At 44.5% G+C, this 17,214-nt stretch overlaps 1 long non-coding RNA gene across 2 annotated transcripts in view; it reads right to left on the bottom strand.

Annotated features, from left to right (window-relative positions):
• The window catches only part of LOC307029174, a 690,427-nt gene that overhangs the window by 99,322 nt on the left and 573,891 nt on the right, over window positions 1-17,214 (bottom strand). The gene's annotated exons all lie outside the window — the stretch shown is intronic.

The following is a 17,214-nucleotide window of genomic DNA, read 5'->3' as shown; positions in this document are numbered from 1 at the left end:
ACACTGTGAGTGCTGCACGGCCAGATACGGCTCAGCTGACTCAGATAAGGAGATATGATACATTATGATGTGATATGCCGCGGACTGTACTTAATGTTACTCTGATCCGGTTACTTATGTTGTGGCAGATATTTAAGTAAGCTTTCTTAACGCTAATGTTATAATAGTCAGATTGCTCTGAAGATGGGAGGTGATATTCTATTAATGTTCACGTTCACACAGTCGGTGATTTGAACTGTATTTCCTTTATCCTGTAATATGACTTGATTGCTTTAAACTCTGCACACTGTTGTTATCAGCTGTTCCAACATGGTTTCTACCTCAACCTGTAATAGATTTATCCTTATTGAAACGGTTACATTCAATGAAAAATAAAATCAATGTGCAGGCTTACTTGAACACTGTTCTAAATGAACAATATGGGCAGTTTATACATTAAATAAATCAACAGTAGGTGGCGATATATGCTCCAAGTGGAAGCGATTCGCCATTAAAGCAAAGAAGAAGAAGAACTCCGCACATTTGATCCCTTATCCTGGAACCTATCCTGCTTCGGAGCACAGACTAGGTTCCAGGATTAGTCACCATGGAGATCTAGCCCGCTAAAAAGTGAACCAGCTTCGTAGTACCGGAAATCCCAGAAGTTATCTTGCTAAATGAAAATCCTGCTTCGTAGTATACCCCCCAGGCTAGCCGCTCAGCATAAGTTACAATGGAGATCTAGCCCGCTAAGAAGTGAACCAGCGTCATAAGACCGGAAGCCCTGAGTTTTCCCTGAAGTTAGCTCGCTAAGCGAAAATCCGGCTTCGTAGTACAGGCCTCTGGTGTCCCGCTGTTTGCGGGACTGCACAGCATTTTTATCATTTGTCCCACACATTTAGCCGATATCCCGTATTTGATTGACAGTCGGCCGTCTTAAACAAGGCTTTTGGTGTGTAGAAAATGAGAGGACTATCATCACCATTAGCTGTGTCAGATGTCCATCAATCAACAGAGGAATGTATTAATTTATGGATGTAGTGGGTGGAGGAAGATTCCCAGAGAGTTATTGTCAGAGCAGATTTATTTTTTAATTGCGCATTGAGGTGAATATGTTTTGAAGCGACGCTTCCCCGAAACTCTCAAGAAACGGCTGGCTCATAAAGAAGTTATCGATCTAAGGATGTATTCCTCCTGAAACCAAAAGAGATGAGGTAACAGCAGCTGATTTAATTAACGTTTAGCACACAGGTCAGCAGGCTGTGGCAGTAAACTAGCTCCGGTCATTTTTTTCTGGTCATCATCATTTGTTATGTTAATTCCATTCAAAACAAATATGATTAATTCCTTTACTTGCTTAGTTTGTGCAAACATTAAACCGAAGTAAAGTGTTGTTATTAATATTTACAATCTAATAGTTTAATAGGAACGTTCTTCTTAAGGGTTAGATAGATATTATATATACATCTAATCTAGCTCTTAGCAACGCAGTAACATGTCCTGCATTGTCCCGCAAAAACGTCCTATTTGTCCCACATGTGGCTTGTTGGCACCTGGTATACACCATTACACCTGTGTAACATCTCAGTTGCATGCAAGCGTTAGCGTTGAGCTCAGGTGAAGCTGCAGAGAGCCTCTAGCATAAGGTGACCAGATTTTCAAAATAAAAAGCGGGGACATTTTGAGTTTTGCAGTCAATATATCATTAACATATCCAATTTTCTTCACTGTTAAAGAAAAAAGGGGGACAATTCTGGTTTAATGTAATTCGAACATTTGAACTGTTGGATACAAACAGAAGGAAGATAGCTCAGATATGAGACTTCAAAGGTCTTTTATTTTGAAACTGTACATCAGATTGTCCAGATTCTCTCTGATTGACTAGATGGGGTCTCCTGCTATCACCCTGAAGTGAAATAAGTATTTGATTGACTTCGAATGACTCTTTGATTATGGACGGTTTCCACTAAATAAATAATAATCAAAATATAGATGGACAATAGATCTAATTTGAGATTTTAAACAGCATACATTTTAAATTGTGCTTCAGAAAGTAATGTTATTTTAGGAGTGTTGTGAGATGGTGTCAACATCAATTGAAATGAGTCACCCAGTGGAAATGTCAGATATGTCTTCATAACTGTATACTTACATTTTACATTCACTCAGTTATAATGGGGTAGTTATTCGTAGTTTGTTTTAAATTATTATTGATCACATTATATAGTACATATTTCTTAATTTAAGCTCCAGTATATATGAATATGTTTGGTGTGTTTTTTAGCTATATTAGTTATTGACCGAGTAAACGCTTTTACTTTGAAGGCAGTTTTTATAGGCCTCTATCTATTTTATTCGTGCACTGGAATACTACAATGTGCGGGCTGGCTTGACTGTGTTTTCTGAAGTGGGGGCTGGCTCGACCACTGTCTGTTTACCCAGGTTTTTCTGACATGAAACGTTTTATTTCACCTTGCTATGTGTTTTTAACGTATATTAAAAAACGGGGACATTTCCGGAGACAGTTTCAACCGGGGACAGGCCAATACAAACGGGGACTGTCCCCGGAAAACGGGGACGTCTGGTCACCCTACTCTAGCATGGCTGTGAACTCGGAATCTTGTTCACTGAATAACTTGGGCGTTGTTGTGGTGTTTATGTAACGTTTTTGCCAGTACAGAAAGTCATTGGAATTCATAGTTTGGGTGCTATGAATATTCACTTTTATTTTGAACCACCACACCACCCAATCGATAGAGTCCCACTGCTAGCTTGGCTAACAGAAGCACAATAAAAAGGAAGAAGGTGCAGAAGACAAGGGACAAGAGGAGCAGCTGAACAAAGGAGACTCCCACGGTAAACATAAGAGGTGCAGAAGTAGAAATTGTTTCTCTCTCAAGCACATGCTTTATTTCCTTCCGTCATCCCTTTCCCTCCATTTGTATTTCCTCTTTATTGAGTTGTCGCTCAGGCTCTCGGATTCACTCTCTCCTTTCTTTCACTTCAAAGAGGGGCTGGGATTACCTTCTGGAACAGACGGCCTTACAGCTCATTCATAATGAATGAAGGCCCGTTTAATGACTCTGTCCACTCAAAGATACCCCCCCGCTCCTCCTCCACCTCCTCTACCTCCTTGCCCAGGCTCGGGCCCCTGAACGCGGGCTAATGATGTCACCTTTGGCTCCCAAGGGGACCCAGGCAAGCCCCGTTCCTGTTGTTTGCTTTAATTAAACATATGATAAATGCCTTTATCCGGCTGATAGATAATTAGGACAGGATGACATTGGCTGTGTGCTACTCAAGCTCATAAACAAGGGAGCAAAGTGGTGCAGTGAAAGGGAGAATGACATGAAAGCACAATCAAAAGAGGGGTGGGCTGGCTGAGGGAGACAGTTAGCAAAAGAGGAATGGAAAAGGAGAAGGATTGTGTCAGACAGAGCTCAACAGATTGACAGATGAGGGTGCGAAAAAAGCGAAAAAAAGCAGAAAGAGGTGGAGAGAGCAAATCTATCACTTTAATGACCAAGTGCAGCCTCTGTTCTTTAGAGGACGATCTGCACGGTGACCTGCCTGCTGTTAGCGTTAGCTCCCAGTGACAGATGAGCCATCGGGATGAATAGCGCTGACAGCAGTCAAAGCGCTAATTCGTCCCGCAGACAACAGTACAGTGGCTCACAATCTGCAGGGCTTTATGACTTTTGGGTGAAAAATTGGCTTTGTGCTTGCTCTACATGGCACATGGAAAATTCAATAGGGAACAAAGTGCTCTGCTGATTACCTCCCAGTTGCAGGAGCTGTGAATTATTATGTTTCTATTTTGAGAGAGATTGTGCTCTGATTCAAACTGTTATCAGGAAGAACATCTACAGTTAAAGTAACAATTCAACTTGATTGCTTGTAATGTGGAAATATCACACATCTTTTATTTTCAAGAAGTATTCCTTTAAATTAAAATGAATAAAGAATCAAATATAAAAAATAAATCAGATTAAATATTAGTGATAATGATAGGACAACTATATCCGGGATATAAACTGTTTATCATTTAGGTGGATCAATGGTAGTGTTACATTTTGACTAAACTCAGGAAAGATGAAACATCATTAGCTAATGCTTTACAGATCTGCTGTTTAAGTGGTCTTGACAAACTTCACCTACAAATCCTGCCTCTATGAAATGTATAAATTTAACTCAATTTATAATTCAATCTTTGTATTTTTCTTTTATCTTTTGGATCTATAAATCCTACATTTTTGTGGAAAAACAATAAAACCGGTTTGTATTCTGTACATCCCGACCAAATGTATGGTATCTACATGGTCTTAGAGTAAGTAAGAATACTCTTCCTTGGAAATGGCTGACAGTAGTTGATTATTTTGATTTCAAATGTTATATGAAGCTGAAACTATAGGTTACTTGTGTAACCCCAGTTCTCAGAGTAACATGTAGTGAGATGTCTCACTATGGGATGCGCCTCATCGCGGAGCAAACAGAAGCATCAATCTCATTACGCCAATCCTGATTGGCTGGTGATCTTGACGTCAGCGTCAGGGAATCCACCCACCCTATAAGTAGCTTGCGCCACGTTGCAGCGTCATTCAAAATAAGCACCTCTTCTCGCTTCACCTTAGCAAGGAGGGCCGTCTGGTGAGACATCTCACTACATGTTACTCTGAGAACTGGGGTTACGTAAGTAACCTATAGTTCTCATTTATAACACTCCGTTCGATGTCTCACTATGGGATATTGAAGCTCCCGTATTGCCAGACAAGATTATCTCGAAAATCACCAAACCAACCAGAACTTAACAGGTAGAGCTCTGACTCAACACGGGGCCCAGCACTGCTCGGGCCACACTAGGAGCAGTGACGTCTAGCCTGTAAAAGCGGATAAAAGTGAGCGGCGAGGACCAGCTCGCCGCTGCACAAATGTCTTGGATGGAGACACCCTTGAACAAAGCCCAGGATGTAGCCAGACCACAAGTCGAATGAGCACGCAGACCCGTAGGTGCCTGCAAACCCTGGACTCGTATAGGCCAAAGCAATCGCTTCCACAATCCAGTGGGAGAGCCGTTGCTTGGTAACGGGCTTGCCCTTCTGAGGGTTAGCCCAGGATATGAAGAGTTGGTCAATACAACAAAACTCTTTTGACCTGTCCATATAAGTGCGTAAAGCACGCACTGGACACAGCAAATTCGTCCGCTGTTCCCCAGAGGAACACAGCGGCGGAGGAAATGCCTCAATGTCAATTGGGGTACATGAGCCAACCACCTTAGGTATAAAGGCAGGGTTGGGCTTCAGCAACACTCTCGTTTGCCCCGGGGCAAACTGAGTGCACGAAGGATGTACAGAGAGCGCATGAATATTACTGACTCACTTGGCAGATGCCAGGGCCAGTAACAGCACTGTCTTCAGCGACAGGTGCTTCATGTCAGCTCCTTCCAGGGGTTCAAATGGGGTTCAAGTGAGCCCATCTAAAACCACTGTCAAGTCCCATAAGGGCACCAGTGACCTGGAAACAGGGAGGAGCCTGCGAGCTCCCTTCATAAAACGGCAGACCAAAGGATGTTGGCTAGCCGTCTTACCCTCAAAGCCCACATGGCATGCAGCAATAGCAGCCAGGTATACTTTGATCGTAGAAAAAGCTCTGTGTTTATCAATTAGGTCCTGTAGAAATGATAAAATCACCCCAACAGGACATTGAAAAGAGGTGTGCCCTTTTTGAAGGCACCATTCCTCAAACACCCTCCACTTACAGTCATAAAGAGACCTGGTGGAGGAAGCTCTTGCACTCTGAATAGTGTTTATCACCTTCTGAGGGAGCCCCACTGTATTCAGATTGTACCACTCACGGGCCAGGCCCATAGGGCCAGGCGCTCCGGGTGTGGGTGAAAGATCGTCCCCCCCGCCTGAGACAGTATGTCTCTGCGTAGGGGGAGCTGCCACGGCTGTCCGCACAGCAACTGATAAATATCCGCCAGCCAGTACATTGCAGGCCAGTGCGGAGCTATCAGGATCAGTGTGTGGCGCCGTTCCCTCACTCTGGCCAGAGTTGGGGGTATAAGAGCCAGGGGTGGGAACGCGTACAGGAGGATCGGAGGCCAAATGTACGCGAGCGCGTCCACGCCTAACGGTGTGTTTAGATCGCGCATTGAAAAGAACAGCTGACAATGAGCATTTTCTTTTGATGCGAACAGATCTACCGCGGCTCTGCCGTAACGCACCCACAGCTGACTCACAACCATTGGATGTAGAGTCCAGTCTGCATATAGTGGTATGCCTCTGGACAGCAGGTCTGCCCCGAGGTTCATCACACCCGGTACGTGCGTCGCTCTCAGAGAGAGGAGACGACCGCAGCTCCACAAGATCAGTTTGCGTGCCAGCATGTGTAACTGGAGAGAACGCAAACCCCCTTGACAGTTTATATACGATATTGTGATCGTATTGTCCGTCCTCACGAGGACATGGTGTCCTCTGAGAAAAGGCAGAAAGCGTTTCAGGGTGAGGAACACCGCTAAAAGCTCCAGGTAATTTATGTGCGACCGTTGGAGGTCTCTGCTCCAGAGACCCCTCAACGGTCGACCTTCGTAAATACCTCCCCAGCCCGTCAGACATGCGTCGGTGGTGACCACCTTCCGCGATAGGACAGCACTCATAGGCAGGCCCCGTACTAGAAAAGTCGGGTGCAGCCAGTGGCGCAGTGCCATTACGCATTTCACAGTGACCATCACTCTCCGTGCGCCATGACGCACGGGGTCCAGTCTGAGGGCGGCTACCCAGCGCTGAAACTCCCTCATGTGTAAGCGTCGCAGTCGTACCACCAGGATGGCTCACGCCATGAGCCCCAGTAACCGCAGACATGATCTGAAGAGAACATATTTGCGCAGCCGGAAATTAGCGAGACAAGCTCTGAAAGCTTTCACTCTTTCCGCTGACAGGCGGGCTGTAAAGGGCACCGAGTTCAGGTGTAGACCCAGGAAGAGTACAGTCTGGGCTGGGGACAAAATGCTCTTTTCTGTATTTATTATGAAACCCAGGTCGAGCAGGTATTTTACAAGGATATTTGTCTGCGTAATAGCCTCCTGTTCCAACTGTGCGAGAAGCAGCCAGTTGTCCAGGTAGGTTGCCAGGCGAATACCCTGTTGTCTTAACGGGGCTATCGCGGCTTCCGTACATCGCACAAACACTCTTGGACTGAGAGACAGACCGAAGGGAAGTACTCTGTACTCGTAACAGACACCCTGAAATGCGAACCTCAGATATTTTCTGTGTGGATAATATACTGGGATGTGGAAATACGCATCTTTCAGATCGACTGATGTGAACCAGTCGTTTTGTCGCACGAGACGTAGCAGAGATGTGTGAGTGAGCATTCTGAATTTGTATCTTTTGAGATAGTTGTTCAGAGCTCTCAAATCTAGAATTGGCCGAATTCCGTTCCCTCCCCCTGACATGTGTTTTTGTGACTTAGGCAGATAGCAAAACTCGCTGTCTCTGGTATTAAGTCTGTTTCCCTTCTGGCGCAAACTTGAGGATGGCGTTGCGGCATCACTCGAGGCGGCAGGAAGATGGGGGCCTGGTGGCACCCCGAAAACACATCTGGAGCTGGGGAACAGGGAACTTCCAGCTCTGCCACCGAGGAGAGGAGAGGAGGCTGTCAGGCCGCCCGCTTCTTCTTCCTCGACTGGTGACGAAATCTGAGTCGGCCGTGCCTGAACGGCTGCTGCCGGAGCCGGAGATTTTCTCGACCAGCTCGTCCTCGTCTCCTGCCTGGGCTGGGGACTCGGGGTGGGCTGTGGCCTCTGCTGCCTCGGTACCTTGAACCGGGCAGGACGTGAGGCAACTTGGGCGAAGGACTGCCGCGAGACAGTCACAGGTAGCGGCAGGACCCTTCGGGGGAGACAGAGGTGGAGGGCCTTGTCTTCCTTCTTTTTCGACTCACACCTCCGCTGCATCGAGACTAAAGTGGAGCCGAAAATACCCTCGTGAATGATAGGCATGTCGAGAACATCCTCCTTTTCCTGGTCTGGGAGGTTGGTCAGGTTGAGCCACATGGCTCTCTCCTGTACCACCATTATGCCCATGACTTTTCCCGTGGCCTGGACTGCACAGCGCTGCACACAGAGGCAAATGTCCGTGATCGCTGCGATCTCGTCCCACACGGCCGGCCCAGGTTTGCTCGACAGGTCCTCGCAGAGCTCCGCCTGGTAGGTGGTCGGCAGTGAGGATATGTTGAGTGCCCTGGCGGACAACGCTGCGGCTTTATAGGCCCGTTCCGTCATCGCTGACTGGAATCGGTCTGCCTTCACCGGTAGCGTGGGGTTCCTGCTTGGTGTCGGAGCCAGCCTCGGTTGGAGGTGGGCTGCCACCAGCGGTTCCATGGGCGGTATGCGGAACAGGCCGGGCCTCTCCATACCGTCACAATCCAGGGAGGAGGCACCCTGGATTGGGGCCTTATTACTGAAGGGGCGGTCTCTCCACGAGACCGACATCTTGTCCAACATCTCCGGGAAGACTGGAAGGAGCTGCCTCTTTGTCCTCGCTGCTTGGGGCAAAGTCTTCCCCTCGTAGCGAGACCTGGAGGTCTCCTTGGCCATTTCAGGCCATGGGATGTCCAGCATGGACGCGGCGCGTTGACACGCGGCCTGTAGGTCCATGCTCAGACAGGGCGAAGCTGGTGCGCTATCGCCCGGGAGAGCAGCCATCGCTCCCGGCTTTGCAGTCATCGCTGATGACACGAAGATATCTTCTTGCTCATCCGAGTCAGAAAGGAGGAACTCAGAGGCATCCTCTTCGTCCTCCATGTAGTCCAACTCCAGGACATCCTCCGCGGGCGAGACCACGGTGAGGTCCAGTTGGGAGCCCCAGCATGACACAGCCCGGGGCTCCGCTCTCGCGGCTGTTGCCGCCACCGGGCCCCAGCCTGACACGGCGCGGGGCTCCGGTTCAGCGACTGCCGCTGTTACTGAGCCCCAGCCTGAGACAGCGCAGGGCTCAATTTCTGCGGCGGACGCCCCCATGTCTTGATTGCCAGTCGGCGAAACAGCAGACATGAGGGGGTCCTGTCCCGACAAGCTAGCTTGGCGTGCTAGCCGTCGGCGGAGGCTCTTGATGGTGAAACGGGCACAATGCCCGCACGAGCCGGGGTTGTCGATAGCCTCCTGGGCGTGTTCCAGCCCGAGGCAGGACGAGCAGACCTGGTGTGAGTCTGTGCCTGATATCTTATTTATTTTATTTTACCTTTATTTAACCAGGATAGGTCTCATTGAGATTAAAAATCTCTTTTTCAAGAGAGTCCTGGCCCAAGAATGGTAACAGCACAGTTTCAGACAGTTTTACAGTTACAAACAATTAAAAAACACACAATCACAACACAGTCATACACCAAGTTTAGCCAAAGCATTTACAGACACAGCGGCCTGCTTCGAGGTCAGTTAAAGTTGCTTTGAGTGTTTCTAATGAGACCAGCTCTCTGAGTTTCAGCTCAGTTTGAAGCAGGTTCCAAGCTTGAGGGGCAGTGTAACTGAACGCTCTTTTCCCAAGTTCAGTACGGACCTTTGGTACAGTTAAAAGGAAAAAGTTCTCTGAGCGAAGCCGATAGGATTCAGTTCATTTTTTATTTATCTTCAACCCGCAGCCGAGCCTCCGAGTCCCTGACTCCTCTGGTGTGAGGGAGAGAAGCGTCCATCTTGTTCGCCGTGGTGACAGCGTGGAGAAGACCCGCTCGTATCAGGTACGTTGCTGAGAAAAAATTATTTCCCCACCTGTCGTTAATCCGGAGAAAAAGCGACGGTGTAGAATTTTATTCTCAAAGAATATTAACTGGTGTGTTAATACATTTTTATCTTCCAGAGAGATTGATGCTTCTGTTTGCTCCGCGATGAGGCGCATCCTATAGTGAGACATCGAACGGAGTGTTATGAATGAGAACCATTAAGGTCAAGCTGTACTTTCATTTTTGGTTCCAACTCAGAATGACGTCTATATAACTCACCACTGCCAAAAGAACAAAACCTAAAACATCTTACTTTTTAGTCAGGGTATATCTAAACAATTTTGCAATTATCAGGCTTTTATCTCATTCTCTGATTACATTTACTCCTGTGTCTCCAGTGTCACGCTGAGATCTGATCGTACTATAAAGCTCACACAACCAACCCTACATCCCGCACATCTCGTTCGCTTGTGAAATATGACAAAAATAAACCGAAAAAACAAAGATGGCAGCCAAACACTGAAGAAGAAAGCAGAATAACTGCTTTTAATGTAGCTGTGCTCAGTGCCACCACTGTCCAGAGCACCATCTGGACCTGGGTGAAACAGTGAAGACTGGTGGGAGAGGATAGTGATGAAAAACCTTTGTATGCAAAGTCAAATTTAAGATCTTATATTCCGAGAACTGCGACTGGTATCATCCAGACTCGCACACTTCCTCGAGGCCACATGTGTCAAACTCAAGGCCCGGGGGCCAAATCAGGCCCTTGGTGGATTTAATTTCGGCCCACAGGATAATTTCTAATTACTATTTCATCTGGCCCTCCGGTGTATTGCATGCACACCGTCACTCAATCCTGAGGGTTTCCTCAGCTCAGAGCCTGACTCCAAACATTGATGACCTTGCACCTAAGACGAGATGCCAAGTATCTGGCTTAATCTAGCATCACAGAGCAGCACACTGAGTTTACATGTTTCCTTCTGCACTTTGTCTCTCACGACAACAGGGCATGTTTGGTTTTCTCTTTTTTGGGAAATGTTTTTTTTTAAGCTGTTGTTGGCCTGTGGGAAAATTTACTCAAGAAATGACTCAGGAGAAGATGCAGATAGAGCCATAAGAAATGAATGCAGCTGATTATTTAATGTTTAATGTTGTTTTTATAGGCAATCATTTAAGCTTTGTTAGTTCCAGGTTTAATATGTGCAATAAGTTCAATTCAATAAGTTCTGCAATAAACATTGAACCAGTCTGGCCCTCGACTAGTACCCATTTTTTATTTTGGCCCACTGTGTATTTGAGTTTGACATCCCTGCTAGGCCATGCAGTTTTTAAACTAATATTTCCACCCTTGTAGTGTTTGTGAGCGGTTGTTGTATATCTAAATGTCGCAATTTCATCTAAACTTGTGTTTATTGTGGCCACAATGCGGAGTTATATAAACTTTTCTAGTACGGGGCCTGCCTATGAGTGCTGTCCTATCGCGGAAGGTGGTCACCACCGACGCATGTCTGACGGGCTGGGGAGGTATTTACGAAGGTCGACCGGTGAGGGGTCTCTGGAGCAGAGACCTCCAACGGTCGCACATAAATTACCTGGAGCTTTTAGCGGTGTTCCTCACCCTGAAACGCTTTCTGCCTTTTCTCAGAGGACACCATGTCCTCGTGAGGACGGACAATACGATCACAATATCGTATAGCAAATCGCCGTCTGCCCTCAGTGAACTTTGAGTGGATTGTGAGCAGTTTTTTCACCTGGTAATGCACTATCCAATCCAATCATCTAATATAACTCATACTAAAACTGGACATCAGCAGTGGCGAGCCGTCAGGGCCCTCTAAGCCCTCTCTGAGGGTCTAAGCTATTCTACAAAATAATATTTAAAAACATTTTACATTTTTATTTATTTTTTTATATTTCTTTATGTTATATATTTTTTGTTAGATTTTTCATTAGTTTTAGCCAAAATAACTTGATTTAATTGTATTTAAAATAACATTTCCAAAGAAATAAATCCTTCGAATCTGCCTATTCAGTTTCTGTTTGTGAAGGGTTAAATGAAAGAAGCTCCTTTAGCCGTCTCTGCAGGTGAAGAGAGGAGCTGATTGGTGGTCCTGCTGTAAATTCACAGAGGGCCCAGCTATAGTAACTGAACGAGAGAGTAATGTCAAATGACAGTACAATTGACCAATCATGTCTTCCCTCTAAATGGGTGGGTTTTATTTTCGAGGACTTTATGACAAGTTCAGCCCGCTGTGAAGCTTTTCTTGTTTCCATAGCAACAACAACTTCCTGTCAACAGCGTAAACTTGCCTTCAAAATAAAAGCATGTCCGTACAAAATAGGAAGCCAGGCCAAATTACATTTAAAACATATACACAACTGCAACGAAAGAAACAAACACAATGCAATATCCTTTTGAATTTCAAAGAACACAAATTGGGTTATTACAGGTGTTGTTTTGTGTGGTAGTGGGCCGCTGTCATTGATGCGTTTTGCACCCGGGCCGTTGTTGTGATATTCTGCTGAAGTATACGTTGTGACGTAATAACTTTCTCTTTTTTTTTTTTTTGAGCGAAGGGGGGGGGGGGGGGGGGGGGGGGGGGGGGGTCAGAGGGCGTAGGTATAAAAGTCACGGCTCGCCACTGCAATATAGAGATATTGCTGCTTTAGAAAAAAAATCTTGTTTAAAACACTAGAACCGCCAGAGGTCGCTGTATACCTAAAACCGCCAACGGGTAAAATGTACCCGCTATTGATTTGCAAGGTACAATGTTATTTTATTTATCATACAGAACAGTGAGTTTTGATCGCACAGGGATGACATTTATACCAATAGAATCTGTGGACTCTCAGCTTTTCATATGATATAGTTTGTTCAGATAGCATGAAGTATAAAATATCGCTACAAGTGCTGATTTAAACGCTTGGTGTTAGACTTGTGTTTTGTTTAGGTACAAATCTCTCAATCTCTCTCTATCTATCTATAACTATCTATCGATCCATCTGTAATGTTCTGTTCTATGGACATATAATTGTCTACATACACAGACGACGCGGAGTACTTCTCTCATTCCGAGTGTCCATCTTTATTCAACTGGCACGTAACCTGCACACATGAATTACGTCCTCAACGTGAGCTCAGTCATCCAAGATCTTGTATTCTCCAAGATGTTACACTATCTATAACTATATATATATATCTCTCTCTCTATCTATCTATCAATATATCTATCTATCTATTAATATATCTATCTATCTCTCTCTATCTATCTCTCTATCTATAAGGAACCGCAGTAGACAAAAGGCGCTGCATTTTCTATGAGGTAAATAATACCCGCTGGCGGATATGGGTATAAATGGCAATTTATTTGGCGAGTTTTTCAATCTGACTTCCTATTGACAATGTTTAACAACAGAGGGAGCTATATAACACACTTTCAGGAAAAGTCACAGACTGGGAGACTTTAATATGTTATGGAAAAAAAGTGACATTCAATAAAAAAACAGCTGCGGGTAAAATTTACCCGTTGGCGGTTCTAGTGTTAACAATTCTGACTTTGTAAATGTATAATAAGTATACTTTATTGTTCTTGAAAACATGAGCAATAAATAAAAGACGAAATAAAAAAAGGCATTTGGTGAAACACAGGATACACTTGTTTCGTCCCAAGTAATTTATAAAACAACTAGACAACTAGACTGTAGCTGTGTATTAGATATGAAATTAAAACATTCCAATCATTTGAACCTTTGAATGGATAATGTTGGAATTCAGAGAAAAACAACAACATACCTCCCCTTAATTAAATGTTCATAAAATGTAAAAGCGTGTCTACAATTAACTGAATTAATTAGACAGCTCCACCTGAAACACACATTCTGTGCGAGGTTGATTTATCTCCATGAGCTCCTCTGTGAACAGGCACCTATAATGACTTCATTTGGGTCCTGCAGGGCCCAGGTGCTGCGTAATAAGGCTGCACAGCTGGGTGTTCAGAGGCTCAGGGATGAGGACACATCAGAGGAAGATAATTGACTGATTGGACTCCTCAAGAGGGTCTCCATCATCAAAGACACCGGGTCAGAGAACACTTCAAAACTGATGGAAAATAAGTCCTTCTGACTTTGTTTCATTGCAGTTCTTTGTTGTTATATGACGGCACGTATCTCCTCTGAGGCCATTATTTTGTGGCTATTTATTTTCTCGTCAAATCTGTACTATAATGTTTTTGTAAATGTATACCATCAAAATCAATAAACTAAGGGAGCAAAAGGACAAATGTAACCAGAGCTTTAACATGTGATCCGAAAAAAACAAATTCTGCCAGGAAACAAAACAAAAGATGGAACATTAAGAATGAGAAAAATCCATATACTTTAAGCATGCTCAAAATGACTCATACAGTAGTGACCAAAATGTTAGGTGACCCTTTTGACTAACTGTATCATAAAACGGTAACTTGCAATTATGAAATAATAAATAAGGTCATTTTTATGAGGTCAATAGTGGGAAGTGATGAGTTGCCATTGTCAGAAAAGTGACGTTTTTGACTTACAAAATGTATTTATTTTATATATTAAATGTAAATGATATTGTGGTCAGTCTATAAAATGATTCCGTTTCTGATAATTAGGAATTTTCTTCCACAGGATTACCAAAATAATATTAGAATGTTGACCATTTGATATGGGTCTGAACACAAACAAATTCAATGCAAAAAATAAAAGTGTTGTCCTCAAACTACTTTCAAATGACCAAAAAAGCTTGCTGAGAATTCACATGATTATTCACTAAACCACCGGTTTCAACAATCGTGTTAACTTAATGGAGCTTTGAACCAGAAATGTAAAACTCTGACCCACATAGCTGCCCCCCACCCCCCACCCATCCCCCACCACACAGCCGGAGGAAAGTGCTTTCAGATATCAATCTCATGGGCAAACAAATCAACATCCATACAAGCAATGACACACAGCTGCACAACTAAAGCAAACAATCAGTCTGTATTTCGGTCTGCGGTGCAGCCCACTCGGAGATTGATTTTGAACAACATCTGAGATGGCCACATACGACCCCTCCACTTCCTGGCTGATGATGTACGCGGTCGTCAGGTAGGCCCCTCTGACCCTCTGAGAGCCCATATCCTCTGAAACACAGCCTGAGTACCTTAAAGAACAAACACACACACACACACACACACACACACACACCCCCACACACACACACACACACACACACACAAACACACACACACACACACACACACACACACGTCACACACACACACATACACAAACACAAACACAGCTTGGGGAAAATGAGAGTCAGAGGCAGATCTGTCTTGTCCTTCGACAGGGGATGGGTAGGCCCCTCCGCCAATCCCACTTTCACTGTATCTGGTCAGGGGACAAATGATGTGTGTGTGTGTGTGTGTGTGTGTGTGTGTGTGTGTGTGTGTGTGTGTGTGTGTGTGTGTGTGTGTGTGTGTGTGTGTGTGTGGGGGTGTGGGGGTGTGTGTGTGTGTGTGTGTGTGTGTTTTAAGCTCAATGTGACTCCCCAAATGACTTTGAAACAATGTGATCTTACCCCCAGGGAAATAGCGTTGGATGTGTAAAATTGATGGTGTGTATGACCCTCATATGATTCTCTGCAACACCAGATATTATGAATGTGCCAATGAAGACAATGACAATACAGTCGGCCAGTTAGGGTTGCACCGGTCATCTTTTCAAATATTGTTTTCTTGAAGTAATTAAATAAAGCAACTGTCATGTGAATGGTAATTGCAAACCAAACGAGAGTGATTCAGTCATGTTGAATAAAAAATACAAAAATTCATTGAATTGTCACTGAAGAACTGTTTGAAAAAAAATCCATGTGCTTTTCACCTTTAACCTCTTCCAGTCAGCTATAGTGACACTTCAAAGAGAAGTTTACCAGCGCTCCTTTCTCTGTACTTGGATAACCAAATTATCCAGGTCAGACTGTTGGTGAGTAGACACAAGTCTGAATTTGATGGTTTTGAAGCATGGTTTGAAAGACATCTGAAACGGAAACCTGCAAAAGTGCATGTGATTGACAATTAGCTGGGTCACTCTGGGTGAACTCCATGCATGGCCTAGTTTCCAGGCCCAGCCTTTATACAATTATAAAAAACCTGTCTACAATGGTTCTGATCAACCTGAGCAATAACAGTTTATGGTGAGTAGGCCTACTGCAAATGAAAGTTGTAACGAGCAAAAGCGCTGAGCAAAGTGACTAGAACGCAACCACACACTTGTAAAAAAAAAACACTTTATAAAGTCAGGCAACACTAATCAGGCTTAGTGTGATTCTGGATATTTGTACCTTACTTTAACCATCCGTTCGCTGTCATTGATCATTGTGGAGAGCTGGCAGACGTTTTGTTTTGTATTATATCAGCTATCGGATGGAATCAATACATGGGCTGCCCAGGTTGTCATGACTTATGTCCGACTATCACAAGTAGAATCATAATGAAAAATACTCCGGTAAAATGTGCCGGCTTATGCCACAATATCAACAAATAGTCAAGATAGTCAGTTCAGCTTCGGTTGCTATGCTAACATCACCCATTTTATACCATAGAAACGTTCATAACAGCGTTGTGATGCCAAACAGCGGGCAGCACTGCAGCTGTCGGTAAATGCCGCTGAAACACATTAATAAACAATGAACCACGGCACTCTGGAGTAAAGTGTTGAGAACTAGTTATTTAATTTAATCTGGCTTCGTATGATTAAAAGCAACACGACCATCGACCCGACGCAGTTGGGGAGAAAATCAGCGTAAACGGCGACGTCATGACGCAGCAGCAGCAGCACCAGTCGGGCTCTGGGCGGTGTGAACAAAACGGGGGCTGAAAAGAAAAAACGGTTCCGAACCAGAAAAGCTCTAGCACGGAGCTAGAACGGGAACCGCGTTTGTGTGAGAGGGGCACCAGACACACACGCTAGCATCCCTGGCAGTGTGCTCTCTGTTGTGGGAGTGAACCCGCTTCAAGGCACTTGTGCTGGCCTACAATGCTGTGAAGGGGTCCGGTCCTTCACATATCCAGGACATGTTTGTTAAACCATACACTCTTGTATACAGCTTGCTACTCCATCACTGCGAGGTGGACGCAGGTAACCCTCAACAAAAACACACCTGTTTGCTATCATGGAAACATTTTTTGAATTCAATATATTCCGTTGCAAACTGAAAACTCACTTGTTTCACTTGTCCCTTTGCCATTGAATTGAACACAATAAAATAGCACTTAAAGAGTTTAGCCCATTTTAAACTAATGTACCAGCTCTTACAATGGCTTAACTAAGTTGAAGCGAATATACGTGCATTTACTTGTTGTCTTGAGTTTGTATCTTTAATGCACTTATTGTAAGCCGCTTTGGATAAAAGCTTCAGCTAAATGAAATGTAATGAGTGCTGGATGATGTAGCAGAGAGCGCAGTAGAGTACATTTCTGTCTAAACTATTGAAAGTATTGTATATTATTTGGA

The sequence above is a fragment of the Notothenia rossii genome (assembly GCF_949606895.1).
Source record: "Notothenia rossii genome assembly, chromosome: 2".
Taxonomy (NCBI): Eukaryota; Metazoa; Chordata; class Actinopteri; order Perciformes; family Nototheniidae; genus Notothenia; species Notothenia rossii.
This window is presented reverse-complemented; position numbering and strand designations above follow the sequence as displayed.